This window comes from Neophocaena asiaeorientalis, unplaced genomic scaffold (assembly GCF_003031525.2).
Source record: "Neophocaena asiaeorientalis asiaeorientalis breed wild unplaced genomic scaffold, Neophocaena_asiaeorientalis_V1.1 scaffold371, whole genome shotgun sequence".
NCBI classification, from domain to species: domain Eukaryota; kingdom Metazoa; phylum Chordata; class Mammalia; order Artiodactyla; family Phocoenidae; genus Neophocaena; species Neophocaena asiaeorientalis.
In genome coordinates this window covers 1919517-1933469 of record NW_020172369.1, presented here as the reverse complement: position 1 = coordinate 1933469, position 13953 = coordinate 1919517, and the positions used below count along the sequence as shown (strand labels likewise).

Genomic DNA, 13953 nt, shown 5'->3' with positions numbered 1-13953 from the left:
ATATATATATATATATATATACGTATGTATATATTTACACACACCACATCTTCTTTATCCATTCACCTATTGATAGGAACTTAAATTTCTTCCATATCTTGGCTATTGTAAATAAATGATGCTGCCATGAACATAGGGATACATTAATCTATTCTAATTAATGTCTTTGTCTTCCTCAGTTAATTACCCAGGAGTGGAATTGATTGATCAGTTTCTATTTATTTATTTTTTTTGATGAATCTCCTCTCTTTTTTTCATAATCTCTGCACCAAATTACATTCTCACCAAGAGCCAATGAGGATTACTTTTTCTCCACATTTTCACCAGCACTTGTTATTTGTTTTTCTTTTTGATAATAGCCATTCTGGTAGGTGTGAAGTGATATCTCATTGTGGTTTTGATTTGCATTTCCCTGATGATTAGTGATGCTGAACATCTTTCCATGTGCCTGTTAGCCATCTATATATTTTCTTTGGAAAAAATGTCTATTCAGAGCTGCTATTTTTAAATCAGGTTGTTTCTTTTCTTCATATCGAGTCATATGAGTTATTTGTATATTTCAGATATTAACTCCTTATTGGGTATACTGTTTGCAAAAATCCTCTCTCATTCAGTAGATGTTCATTTTGTGTTTTTGATAGTTTCCTTTCCTGAGCAAAAGCTTTTTAGTTTGTTGTAGTCTCATAATTTTTGGTTGTTTCCCTTGCCTGAGGACACATTTCCCCCCAAAATATTACTAAGTCTTATGTCAAACAGTGTACTGACTATGTTTTCTTCTAGAAGTTTTATGATTGCAGGTCTTACATTTAAGTATTTTATCCATTTTGAATTTATTTTTGTTCATGGAATGAGAAAGTAGGCCAGTTTGATTCTTTTGCATGTAGCTGTCCCATTTGCCCAACACCATTTATTGAAGAGACAATATATTTTACCCATTGTATATTCTTGTCTCCTTTGTCTTAGCCCATGTAAGTATGGGTTTATTTCTAGGCTCTATATTCTGTTTCATTGATCTATATATCTGTTTTTGTGACAATACCATACTGCTTTGATTACTGTAGCTTTGTAGTATGGATTGAAATCAGGAAGTGTGATGCTTTGTTCTTCTTTCTCAAGATTGTTTTGGGTATTTGGGAACTTTTGTGTGTTCATACAAACTTTAGAATTATTTGTTCTAGTTCTGTGAAAAATGCCATTGGTATTTTGATATGGATTTCATTGAATCTGTAAAATGCCTTGGGTAGTATGGTCATTTTATGTATATTAAATCTCCAATCCAAGAGCAACTTTCCATCTGTTTAATCTTCAATTTCTTTCATCAGTGTCTTATAGTTTTCTGAGTAAAGTTCTTTTACCTCCACAGATTTATTCCTATGCATTTAATTCTTTTTGATGCAGTTTGTAGATGGGATTGTTTTCTTAATTTCCCTTTCTAATAGTTGGTTGTTAGTGTAGAGAAATGCAATAGACTTCTGTATATAAATTTTGTATCCTGCAACTTTACCAAATTTATTTATGAGTTCTATTAGTTTTTTGATGGTGTCTTTAGAATTTTCTGTTTAGTATCATGTCATCTGCAAAGAGTGACAGTTTTACTTCTTCCTTTCCACATTGTCTTCTTCAACTATATATTAAAAGGACCATTCATCATGATCAAGTAGGATTCATTCCAGGATTCATGGATGGTTCAATATCCACAAATAAATCATACAGGCAAAAAAATAAAAAGAAGAAATCTATGCATCCCATAGATTTTGCATCACTGTGTTTTCATTTTTATTTGTCTCCAGGTATTTTTTTTTATCAGAATCCATTGATAGTATAGTAGCACATTGTTTAACTTCCATGTGATTCTTGTGTTTGTTTGTTTGTTTTACAGTTCTTTTTTGTTTGTTTATTGTAGTTGATTTCTAGACTCATAGCATTGTGGTTGGAAAATAAGCTTTATATGATTTCAAACTTCTTAAATTTACTGGGACTTTTTTGTAGCCTAGCGTGTGATCTATTCTGGAGAATGTTCTGTGTGCACTTGAAAAGAACGTATATTCTGCTACTTTTGAGTGGAATGTTTTCCCTATCTATCTACCTATCTATCTATCTACCTATCTATCTATCTACTATCTATCTATCTGGTCCATTTGGTCTAATTTGTTGGTTAACTCTTTATTAAAAACATTTAACTTTTCAACTCTATTCATCCAATTTATGTTGAGTTCTTTGAACATCTTTATGATCATTACCTTGAACTCTTTATCAGGTAGACTGTTTATCTATACTTCACTTAGTTCTTCTTTTGTGGTTTTATTGTGTTCCGTTGTTTGGAACATATTACTTTGTTGCCTCATTTGCTGTTTTTACTTCTGTGTACTTGGTAGGTTGGTTTTGTTGCCGAACTTTGGGGAAGTGGCCTTTTGTAGGAAATATGTGTCTCAGCAGTGCACTCCTCTCTGGTCACCAGAACTCTATGCTCTAGGGGTGTTCCATATGTGGGCTGTATGGGTCCTTCTGTTTTGGCAAGCTAATGACTGTGAACAGTCTGGTAGGCATGGCTGGCCCCTGGCCCAGTTCATTGCCAGGCCCTGTCTTGTATGGTGGCTGCTGTGGCTGGTAGGCAAGGTCAGGTCACAAGGCAACTTTCTGCAGAGTGTTTGGTGGGGGGGATGTGGCGCCTAGCCCACTGGTTGGTGGAGCTGGGATCTGGGGTGGGTGACTATGGGTCTGTGGGACTATGGGACCAGCTCTATTGTTGGCCTGCTGGTAGGTGGGGACAGTTCCTGACATTGCTGGAGGCAGGATCTGAGGTGTCCTAAAGCTGATGTTGGCCTGTTGGCAAGTGGGGCTGGATCCTAGGGAAGCTGGATGAGGGGTTCAAGTTGTCTTAAAGTTGGTATTGGCCTGCTGATGGTCGGAGACAGGGTCCAGGGGTCCCAGAACTAGTTCCAGCTCAGTGGTATGCAGAACCTTGTCCCAGGGACTCTGGGTGAAGGACACTGGGGTCCTAGAACTGGTGTTTGCCTGTTGATGGATGACATTGGTTTCTGACACTGTTTTTGTGGGATCCAGCATGTCCCAAAGCAGGTGTTGGCTTGTTCTTGGGCAGAACCTGAGCCCATGGGTTCCTGTGGCTGGTGCCATCCTGCTGGTGGGTGAGGCTGGGTCTTGACATGGCAGACAGCTGAACTATGGTGATCCTGGGGCTGGTATCTGCCTGTTGGTGGATGGGGCCAGGGCCCAGGTGGGTGAGGATGGTCCTGAGGCTATTGCCAGTCTACTGTAGGCACAGCGTTGTCCTGGGGTCTCTGGCTCCAGGGCTCTGGGAGTCTTAGGGGCTACTAGTTGGTACACTCAGCAAGGTTGAGTCCTAAGACCTCTGGTACATAGGGTCAGTTTCTAGGGTGGCTGTGTGGTCAGGGGGTCTTTTGGCAGCTGGCTTGCTGGTGCATTGGGCTGTGTCCCCTCCTGGCTAGTTGCTTGGCTTGATGTGACCCAGTACTGGCTGTTGGGCATGGCTAGGTCCCAGGGTTAATAAGCTAGAAGGAGGATTCCAAAATGGTGCTTAATAAGCACCAGTGACCTCATGGTAAACAAGCTCATGAAATCAGCTAATGCCAGTGTCTATGTCCCCAGGGTGAGCTTCAGTTGTTTCCTGCCTCTTGAAGAGGCTTTCAAAGATCAGCATGTGGATCCTACCCAGGATCCTTTTAAATTACTGCTTCTACCCTTGTTCCTAGAGCATGTGAGATTTTGTGTGTGCCTTTTAAGATTAGAGCCTATTTCCCAAAGCCCTCTGGCTTTCCCTTAAGTATGTCCTGCTGACCTTCAAAGCGAAAAGTTCTGGGGGCTCATTTTCCCAGGCTAAGACCCCCAGGCTTGGGTGCTCAGACTCCTCACTCCTAGAGGAGAACCTCTGCAAGTTGCCCCTCCTGGTGTATGAGTCTTAACTATACTGTATCTCTGCCCCTCCTACCCATCTCATTTTGGTTCCTTCTTTCTATCTTTGGTTGTAGAAGATCTTTTCTGCTAGTCTTCCAGTCTTTCTTATCAGTAGTTGCTCTGTAAATAGTTGTAATTTTGGTATGCCCTAGGGAGGTGAGCTCAGGATCTTTCTACTCTGCCATCTTGGTGTCTCCTTCCTAGCTTGATTGACCCAAATTTCCAGTGATTCTCAAGTTAGGTCCTAACTGTCAGAGTTAGTATATTCTTAAAATTTCAGGTTCTAATTATAAGTATGCTAAATTTTTTTAAAGAAGAATTTTAAGACCCTGAATTTGGCACTACTTTTTTAGTTCAATTTATTAATGTTTAAAATTTAAACTAATAAAATTATATATCCTTAGATAATTTCTAGTTTACATTTTTAAAATTTATAGTAATACCTCAGCATTAGCCACCATGGTGAAGTTTGAATCTAGGACTTAAAATCTTTGCTTTAAGTATGCTTTCAACAAAATGGATCCATGAAATAAAATTGTTCCTTTGATTCAAAAAGGCGATGACTGCTTTGTTATTCCCTATTCAGAGTAGACAAACATGTAATACTGGCTGAAATATAGACTTATCACAACAAAAGTAAGAGACCAGAATCTAGTTTTTCTTGGTTGTTTTAAGACATACCCTGGAAGAAACACATACTTCTCCACTAAAAACCCAGATATTGGTTACAATCCAGGCCCTTGGTGGTTTCCATTTAAAAAAGAAAAGAACAGGGCTTCCCTGGTGGCGCAGTGGTTGAGAGTCCGCCTGCCGATGCAGGGGACACGGGTTCGTGCCCTGGTCTGGGAAGATCCCACATGCCGCGGAGCGGCTGGGCCCGTGAGCCATGGCCTCTGAGCCTGCGCGTCCGGAGCCTGTGCTCCGCAACGGGAGAGGCCACAACAGTGAGAGGTCTGAGTACCACAAAAAAAAAAAAAAAAAGAAAAGAACAGGGCTTCCCTGGTGGCGCAGTGGTTGAGAGTCCGCCTGCCGATGCAGGGGACACGGGTTCGTGCCCTGGTCTGGGAAGATCCCACATGCCGCGGAGCAGCTGGGCCTGTGAGCCATGGTCGCTGAGCCTGCGTGTCTGGAGCCTGTGCTCCGCAACGGGAGAGGCCACAACAGTGAGGGGCCCGCGTACCACACACACAAAAAAATAAATAAATAATAACAAAAAATAAATAAATAAATAGAAAAGAAAAGAACAAGAGAATATCATAGCGTGATAGAAATGTGCTATAGCTTGCTTGGGCAGTATTGTGTAAATGTGTACGTTGTTAGCCTTCATAAAGTTGAATATTGTATTTAAGTGTTCATTTTTAATGTGTATGAATAACACCTAATTTTAAAAAGGAAAAAAAAAATGAAACTGAAAATTTAAAAAAGAACTGTGTTCTAATATTGTCTAGAAATATATTCAAAACCAGGTAAGGAAAATTGATGTTTGTTCAATAGTGTGTTTTCTTCAATTAATATATGATTATGCTTTACTGTAGTAGTTAACAAAACCAGAAAATTAAAAAAGAATAAATCGATTGGTAGAAACACATTATTGAGAACAGAGGAGTAATATCTTATTTTTTTCCTTTTTTAATTTTCCAAATATGGATAAAGATAGTATCCCATATTAGATAGCATTTTTGAAAAAATATCCTGTATAACAAAGTTATTTCCATTTTTAATCCTATGGTCTGTAATAAAAGTACTTTGCTGGTCTGGTGAGAATGAATATTTAGCACACTAATTTTATTTTGTTTTTGACTTTTTTGTGTGCTCTTTTATGCTCAAAGAATAATTTTGTGTTTTTCTATTAAATGATTGAACTATTTATCTGTATTTTTCTGCAAAAATTTAGCCAGTCTTAAATTCCATTCAACATTTAGCAACCTCAAAAATCTCCATCAGTCTGTAATTGCCTACACTCAAGTTGCTGAAAATGCTCATGAAAAAAGACCAACAGAACATAGACATGCACTACAAAGATCTGTGTGTGTCAGGGTATATGTTTTTTAACAGTGGTTCCCAGTAGCACTTGCTTTTATTTTAACAATTGCTATAGGGACCTGTGCATCTGTTTCATTTCCTGCTCTTATAGGTATAAGATCATCTCCACTAATGCACCCATCATTAAAAGAATTACATTATAACCAAATAATTTGGTGTGTGATGGCATCAAGTGTAATGGTATTTGCACTTTCATGAGAAATAATGACACCATTGTAGGTCACTGACTCACTATTGATAAATGAAAGTCCTAAGCAGACACACAGTGAAAATAGCACTTTTGATTTTATCCCCAGATTGGCAAGGCACTGTATATAAGAACTGTATTTGATATTATTTTTCTGTATTGTGTCTCAATTAACCTCCTTATGGAAAAGATATACTTTTGAGATTCTTTGCTGTATGGTATATTTTAAAGGATCTTGACAATACATAAAGCAGAGACTCAGAATAAAATCAACATGAAATACAGTGTTCATGTAGATTTAGCATTTAAAATAAAGATAAAATTATTTATTCCAATTTCTAATTGCAGATTTCAGTTTTATGTCTAAATGTGATGTTATTTTCCTCTAATTCACATACCTATATAACATGATATGGTGCTTTGCTAATACTCTAAAAAGGCAGCATTTAAATTTTTTCCTCTGGAGATTAGACATCTTATTTTCAAATACTAACATTGGTACATCACTTTTTCCTCTTTGTCTTCTCACTGAAATGGAGAGTATTAGTTGCTGCTATAACGTAGTAACTGTGAAGTTACTGAGGACTTCTGAGTGCTTGGGGTCAATCAGGTCACAATGTTGTGACTAATTAATAACTTTCTTAGGATGCTAATACTCCGAAAATTTTAACACCTTAATAGTACTCTGCTCTCTGTTTAATAATAACACAATGATTATAAATCACTTAAATGATGTGCCTTTGTCCTTAAGCTTAATTCCACCTATGTGCAGCCAAGCAAGCACATCGTCAATTCAAGGGTGGTAAATGTAATAATTGATGAAAAGATGAGATGATTAACTGGGAGGGCAGTTATCATCAAGAAAGAACAGAGAGACAGAATTATCCTATTTTTGCAAAGCTGTTAAGAGATAAAACAGAATGGATTGGAACTGAAAGCCAGTTTTGAAAGAAAGAAAAAAAGCCTGCCACTTTTTTATGCAATGTCATTTTCTAAGAGAGAATATAGTTTTACTGTAAAATATTTCACATCTTCTTTCACTTATCCACTTTACGTATTTTCTGTTCCTGTTATAATGTTCAGATCTCCTTTTAGATAGACATTACTGAATTACATCAATTCAAAGATGTAAATAACTTTTCCATTTTAATATTTCTGAAATTAAGTTGCATTTTTAAACTGGCATATGTTTAATGCAGCTTTCCTTTCTGGAAAAACGTTTCTTAAGTCTACAGGTTTTCTTGAAATAGATAGCACCTTAGAAGTCAAGAAAAAAGGGTCATTCAATAAACTTATTCATTTAACAAATATTGAGCACCTGCACTTCCAGGAATAAGGTTAGATGCTAAGAAAACTGCAGCAAGGACAGACGAGATTTCAATTTTCTTAGAAATGTAGAAGGTAAAATAAATATAAAAACAATTAGCTAGAATACAATCTAGTAAATTACCACTGCAGTGTAATACAGATATATTTAAAATGCCATAGGATAACCAAAGAGGGAGTTAATAATTCTGGACATGCTATTCAGAGGAGAAAGAACTCATCAAGTGGTAGGATACCAAGCAGGGGAAGGAACATAAGCAAAGGCAGGGAGGTGTGAAATGTCAGGGTGTGTGCAAGGAATGATGAGTAGTCTAGAAGAACTGTAGTATAGGGCAGTTTCTTTCAAACATGAGTAGTGAACAGAGCACTTTAAAAGGAAAGAAATATCTTGCCAATCTGTAGTGTTGACTCAAGTTATTTTTATTATGTGATTTTAAATATGTAATATTTATTTCATTCTACAATGATAAAAGTCCAAAAATGTATTTATTCATTAAATATGAACAAAATCACAAAACCAATTAAAATATAATTATCAACATTAATTTAAAGTGATATGTGAGTTTTATTTTGGAGCACAGTGAGCTTCAACTAAACAATGAACTAGTTTTTATTTCTTTTTTATTTTTTTGCGGTATGTGGGCCTCTCACTGTTGTGGCCTCTCCCACTGCGGAGCACAGGCTCTGGACTCGCAGGCCCAATGGCTATGACTCACGGGCCCAGCCGCTCCACAGCATGTGGGATCTTCCCAGACCGGGACACGAACCCGCGTCCCCTGCATCGGCAGGTGCACTCTCAACCACTGCGCCACCAGGGAAGCCCTGAACTAGTTTTTTAACTAGTTTTTTTCACTGATCTGTGAATTAGATATAGACCAATCAATTTAAGTATATCACAAAATATACTTATGACTAACAATGGTTAGTTTTATTGAGTGCGTATTATATGCCAAACACTGTACTAACTTTTTTCAGTCAATATCTTATTCTTGCAAAGACTTTTTCAAGTGGCTTCACATATACCATATAGAAGTGTGCTTCCTCTCTGGTTACCCCTCTCAGACATCTTTGCTGATATATCCTCTTCTTCTAAACTTCTAATGCTGGAGTGCTTAAGGATTCCATCTTTGGTTCTATGTACTCTGTTCTTTGGTAATCTCATTTAGTGCCATGTATTTCATATCCCTCTATATCCTAGCAACAATCACATTTCTATATCCAACCCAGACTCCTCGCCCATACTACAAACTCATATATTAAACTACCTACCTGACATCACCACTTTGGTGGCAAATAGATATTTCATACTCAACACATCCAAATTTGAATTACTGATCTTCTCACCAAATCTGTTCCTTTTACAGCCATCATCATCTCAGTTGATGAAAATTCTATTCCTACAATTATTCAGCACAAAAAACCTTGGAGGTCTTCTTATGTTTTTCCTCTCATCTCATGTTCAAAGTTCTCCAGAAAACTAAATGGGTTTAACTTTCAAAATATATTCAGAATGAAGCCTGCTCTCACAGCCTTCACTGTTACCACTATTACCTATTATGTCATCCGTATTTTTGAAATAGCTCCTAATCAGTCTCCTTTCTTCTATGCTTAACTCTCCTATAATCCATTGCAATGTGTTCTTTTTCTTAAATTAATTTTTATTGGAGTATAGTTGCTTTACAATGTTGTGTCAGCTTCTACCGCACAGCAAAATGAATCAGACATACATATATATATATATATTCCTTCCGTTTTGGATTTCCCTCCCATTGAGGACACCACAGTGCATTAAGTAGAGTTCCCTGTGCTATACAGTATGTTCCCATCAGTTGTCTATTTTATACATAGTATCGATAGTGTATATGTGTCAATCCCAATCTCCCAATTGCTCCCAGGTCACTCCTTTCCCCCTTGGTATCCATACATTTGTTCTCTCCATCTGTGTCTCTATTTCTGATTGGCAAATAAGGTCATTTATACCAGGGATCCCCAACCCCCTAGTATAACAGCTGTGCTATTAGGAACTGGGTGACACAGCAGGAGATGAGCTGCGGGCAAGCTTCATCTGCCACTCCTCAAGGCTCTCCATTGCTCATAGTACTGCCTAAACCATCCCCACCCCTGTCCGTGGAAAAATTGTCTTCCATGAAAATGGTCTCTGGTGCCAAAAATGTTGGGAACCACTAATCTATACCATTTTCCTAGATTCCACATATATGAATTAATATATAATATTTGTTTTTCTCTTTCTGACTTACTTCACTCTGTATGACAGTCTCTAGGTCCATTCACATCTCTTCAGATGACCCAATTTTGTTCCTTTTGGTTTTGTTATGTTTTAGTGTGGCTATTTTACCATGTAAGTTATATTATGTCACTTCTTTAATTAAAAAAAAAAACATTTTTTTCCTTTTTTAAATTTAAATTTTATTTTATTTTGTAGCATAGTTTATTAACAATGTTGTGTTAGTTTCAGGTGTACAGCAGAGTGATTCAGTTATATATATATATATATATATACACGTATCAATTATTTTTCAAATTATTTTCCCATTTAAGTTATTACAGAATATTGAGCAGGGTTCCCTGTGTTATACAGTAGGTCCTTGTTGGTTATCTATTTTAAATATAGTAGTGTATACATGTAAATGCCAATCCCTCCCACCAACCCTTCCTTCCCAGTAGCCATAAGTTCTTTCTCTAAGTCTGTGAGTCTGTTTCTGTTTTGTAAATAAGTTCATTTGTATCATTTTTTTATAGATTCCCCATATAAGCAATATCATATCGTATTTGTCATTCTCTGTCTGACTTACTTTACTTAGTATAATAATCTCCAGGTCCATCAACAGATGAATGGATAAAGAAGATGTGGTACATATATACAATGGAATATTAATCAGCCATTAAAAACAATGAATTAACGTCTTTTGCAGCAATGTGGATGGACCTGGAACTTATTATTTTTTCTAAGAGTGAAAATTCTGACAATGCCTTCTAGGGCCCATGTAATCTGCCCCCTAACTCTCCATGTTATGGAGTGTGGCAGCAGTGTGCCTACTATACTTGACACTCGTGGGGGACTCTTGCTTAAGACTCCCTTCCTCTATACAATAAAATATAGTTAGTAATAATAATGAAATGAAACAAGTAATCATAATAGTCAGAAAAGGATTCCAAGCAGTGAAATTTTTCTTTTATTGAACTTGTATGTATATACCAGTAAACATAAATAAGTAAAGAATTAAAAAATAAAACAAGTGTCCAGTAATGGTGCTTAATACTTACAAATTATATTAATACACTTTGGGAAAAAAAGGAAAAACTATGTTTTAGTTTTTTGCAAAAATAAATACTAACATTTTGTTTTCCAGATTTAACTTCTGCAAATTTTCAATGACTTTGTCCAAATTAATCTTCTTTGTATATTCATGTTCAACAGACAGTATAAATAGATTTGTTGATCTATCTATGTTCATATCTGGGAAACAAGAGATATACACAAACATAGAAAAATATTCTTAATATGAGACTAAATTAGAAAGGGATGCATAAAAATTCCACTTCACAATAAACTCCAGAAAATTTATAAATACATAAAAACAACAAGTAATAACAACAAATGACAAAGGTAAAGTAACTCACATTCAGTTTCTTCTTGTGTATAATCACAGTATCATTCTTGTTTATATCTAGCCTACGGTTTAAGTGCAGGGATAGGGATATGCAGTAGCACAGGGTTTGGAGACTGAACTGTGCCTAAAGTGGGTTCAAATAATCCAAAACTTCACAGAAGCTTCACTCTTAAAATACTCATGGATGCTCAGAGACTGACTGTAAAACAAAGTCGTCAGAATTAATGTCCATATAGAATGTCTTTTTATTTATTTTTAAGGATATATAATAAAAACAGAAAAAATTGAAACTTACAAATAAAGCATTAAAATTCAAAAATAACCAAAGCAATTGTTTAGAATTTAGACCCATCAACAATAATTTTCATGGAAAGGATTTTTCACTGACACTTGTTAGAATCACCTGCACCGTGGTATACTGCTCCCACTGCCCCACCCTTGGTAGATTACTGGATTACGGGATAATAATAAGAAAACTAAGATAAATATACTTTAAAAGAATTCTTTGGATACATTTGCAGAAGTCAAGTTCGGCTTCACTTTGGCTGAATCTTTGATATACAATAAGTACACTCTGGAACTGGTGGTTGGTTAATAGAAAAAGACCTTTAATGTGTGAAATGATTACCAGGTTTTTAATATAGAGCAGAGGTCAATAAACTATTGCCCAGAGGTCTAATCTAGTCTACCACCAGATTTTGTAAATAAAGTTTTATTGGAACATAGCCATACTCATTCATTTACATATTGTCTATGGTGCTTTAAGCTACAACGGCAGAATTGAATAGTTGAAATAGATATCAAATGGCCTGCAAAGCCTAAAATTTATACTCTCTGTCCCTTTATAAGAAGTCTGCAAATAACTTTGCTATTACAGTTGTGTACAAATTGGGCATTAAAGTTTACTTTATAATGAATTTATTTATTAAACTCTGTTAATGAGAAACAGAAAAGCAAATGAAATTGATCTAGTTTGGCAAAGATGTATGCAGTAAGGATTTACTATCAGAGAAAAATGTTACTGAGGCAAATGTTTGTAACAGGACTGTGAATTCAACAGAAGAAAGATGTTTGTTTCCATTGAGTGAGATTATGAAACATTAGCTCTGTGTTTGCATTAATATTGGAACCAAAATAGCATTATAGAGAAAGAATGATTGAAGTGTTAGCATCTGTGCAAGGTAGGATAACAGGAAATAACTTATCATGAGATAATTTATAACTTCACTTTATAGAGACAGTTATTTTCATGGTACACATACTTTATATCTGGAAAAGATTGTAACAAATGTGATTTTTTTTCCCCTTCAGCTTAAGTTGTATGACCTGCTTCACAAGTTTTGTTGTACAAATATGATTGAATACTGTACTTGTTCAATTAACTGCATGAATTATCACTTACAGGTTTAGCAAAGAGCTTAATATTAACTTTTAGAGGCCTTGTCAATCCAGAATTGCAATGGGTTTGGAAGTTTCTTAGTCTAAAAACACACACAGGTGAGGAGCCCAATACCCAAGAGAGTCCCATTTTCAAACGTCCCTGGTTTTTATTGTTGTCCCTGGTTTTTATTTTTGCTCCTGTTTCATTGCTATAAATTGCTCCTGAATATAAAATTTCAGTCTTCTCTGGGTCCTGGGCTGAACCTCTGTGCCTTGCTCGTTTTCTTCCCAGGAGTCTCCTTGGACTCTTTTAATTGATCTATTTCCTCCTTTACCTTCATTTCTTATTACCAAAGGACATTGGCTGGGGCAGTGTTAGTCAGACCATTGAAGGCCAAATTATCCCCTGCTCCCTGTTCTCTGAAGGATGATTACTCACTATATATTTGCATAGCTGAGAGACCAGTTAGTAGACTACTATAGAGAAGATCATTTCCAGGGTAATACTAGGCCCACCTTGGAAATAAATGGACTATATATAGCTTCCTGTTTCTAAAATAATGTTTAACATCTGCCTTACAGTGTTGCCTGGAAAAATTCTTGGAGCCAAGCAGCTTTTAGTTATTGGTGTTTTAATGCTTCCACTAGACACTGAAGGCTGGAACTGTCAAGTAAGAACACGAGTCAATGAGAATTGACAAATCTGTTGAGATATTTGACTGTAGGAGGAAGGAGAAAAGGAAGGCAGGGGCTAGAAAAGAATTTGAGAAGAGAACACATATTTATTATGTGAAGGAAAAGGATGTCTCCAAGAATATGTTTCAGGAAGAAAAAGATTTGAGTGCAATTTAGGCTTAAGGTAAATTAGAGATGGAAAATTTCAACTTTAAGAATAGCAATTGGTGGTAGAAGATTTCTGTGAAGGAAGCAAGGATTTCTAGAGTACAGGTAGAAGAATTCTGGAGGGATCATTCAAAATTATTTAAATTTATATTTGTATATATTTCAAATATTCATTCATATTTTTAGAGATCCTCCATATAGAGAAAGGGTTCCATTTATTTTGTGGTATTTTGCAAATAGACATGAAGACCTCTGGGAGGAGTTATGAGGAGTCAAAACTTGGAAGAACTCTTTTTCCCAAAATAAGAATAGATTTATTGTTTCCCCTGATTATATAAGTAGTGCATGCTAATAATTTTTAAAAATGAAGACAAGTATAGGTAAGAAAACCAAAAAAATCTGAAGTCCCATTACAAAAAGTCTTTTTGCTATTTTTCATACTACTTTCTCTATAAATATCCCTACATATACAGTTGAGGTAAATGGGATTATATGATACATGGTATTTTCATCAGGGGTCATTTTTTAAACTAGCCCTAAAAATATAGCTCTCTTTTCTTTTTCCCATGTTTCTTATACTCTCTAACCTTACCTGTCTCCAACTCAGAT

General features: G+C 36.0%; 1 protein-coding gene across 1 annotated transcript in view; it reads left to right on the top strand.

The window, feature by feature from the left end:
* Positions 1 to 13953, top strand: part of RALYL (RALY RNA binding protein like) — an 850165-nt gene that overhangs the window by 272532 nt on the left and 563680 nt on the right. The window lies entirely within an intron of this gene.